The 1,691-nt window shown below is 51.8% G+C and overlaps 1 protein-coding gene across 1 annotated transcript in view; it reads right to left on the bottom strand.

Annotated features, from left to right (window-relative positions):
- LOC119581628 (MAP/microtubule affinity-regulating kinase 3-like) overlaps positions 1–1,691 on the bottom strand; it is a gene marked incomplete in the record, with an annotated part of 89,364 nt that overhangs the window by 71,390 nt on the left and 16,283 nt on the right.

Here is a 1,691-nt window from a genome sequence, read left to right as displayed (position 1 = left end):
AACCACCACCATCATCACCTTATCGGTATCATCGCTATCGTTATCAAAATCTCTTCCTTCCCAAAACCACCGCTGGAGGTCGCCGTCATCGCTCGCTCGCCCGCCCTTCCCTCCTGCTATTCCCCGCCGACACACCTGTACAGCGCTTGGCCCGCCCACGCCCGCCTGCACACTTGCCTCCGCTTTCCGGGCGGGGCTGCAAACAAATCCGTCCTCCCTCGCACCGACTCTCCCGTCGCCTTACAACCGCGAGCGGACCCTTCGCACCAATCCCCGGAAGACAAATGGAAGGCTGATCCCCCCGCAATGCCTTATACATAACGTCTAAAAGCAGGGACGTTCAGGCAGTATCCAAACCTCCACCCGCACCTTCTTAAAACCAGCCTTCCTCCCCTTCCCCTACCTCGTATTTTCCTCCACCACACCTTCCCCACGATACAAGAACCCCCCAACCCCCCCCCCTTCCTCCCGATCCTTTACCACACCCTACGTACTCAACCCCTGCACCACCGTTACTAGGCAACAGCAGATGTGAAGGTGAAAACATTCGGCTGTTCCTCCCCTCGCGAACTGAACGACCAGGGGGGGGGGGACACGCTTCGGAGACTTCATAAAGTTCCCTGTCCACTTATTATTATTTTTCTTTTTATTCATGACATTAATGAGCTTCATTCTTTTTCACTTCCATACGAGTCGTGAACGTCTCCCCCTGCCGGTTCGCACACCTGAAGCTCGCTCGTCGTTCCAGCCCTCGCCGAGTCCACGGAGTCTTCAACCTAAAATCTTGCCGTGAGTCATGCGAAGAAATTCATGGCCAGGCTGCGGTTTTGACTGCTATTCGTTTGCGTCCTAACCCCCCCTTTTTTAACTGCCATTCTTACTATATTCCTAACCATGTCCTCAACCTGTCGATAAAGTTACCGCTTGTCCCCTTTCGGGCCTCAAGCTTGGGAAACCACAGTTATAAACAACGGAGAGACGGACTAGGTGCGAGTACCAAAACCCTTGAGGAACGCCACCGCATCGGATGAGAAGGCGTTACCTCTCCTCTTCCCCCTCTGTCAGTCTCCCGGTTCCTCCCTCACTAAATCTACTAAGATATGCCGAACCTGTTCCGTTTACCTGCTTGCTCCCCCTTCCGCCCTCCTTTCCCTGACTATGTCAACTACCACCACCATTGTGTTATCAGGTTACACAGCACGTTCGACCTCTCTTTACCACGTGACAATAATGGGAGTAATCTGAAATAACCACCGATTGGTATGCGAGATCACATGGGGTGGACATAGGACAGGGAGGAAGACGAAAGGTAGAGAGAAGGAGAAAAGAACAAGAAGGAAAACAGAAGAAAAGAAGGTAGAGGAGAGAAAAGAACAGGAAGGAACACATGAAGAAGAAAAGGCATCAAAGAAAATTCAGTACCACGCAGAAAGAGCACCACAACAATGCTCTAATCACCAACCGTACCGTCGCCCTCCAGTGCCCTTTTTTTGAAGCCAACAGCAGCTCCGCGATTACACAATCTCGACAGAAAATTCATTATCTATATTCCACTCTTGAGGCGAGCTCTCCCGGGGGTAACGCGTACCAACCGAGTGACTCATACAGGTTATCAACTCGCTGTAACGGCATTCATATCACGCGGCCGCTACCAGTTACTCCTTTGTTTACAAGTGCCAGGACATCCTGTT

Source organism: Penaeus monodon, chromosome 15 (assembly GCF_015228065.2).
Source record: "Penaeus monodon isolate SGIC_2016 chromosome 15, NSTDA_Pmon_1, whole genome shotgun sequence".
Lineage (NCBI taxonomy): Eukaryota > Metazoa > Arthropoda > Malacostraca > Decapoda > Penaeidae > Penaeus > Penaeus monodon.
The sequence above is the reverse complement of the archived record's forward strand: the minus strand, read 5'-3'. Positions and strand labels throughout refer to the sequence as shown.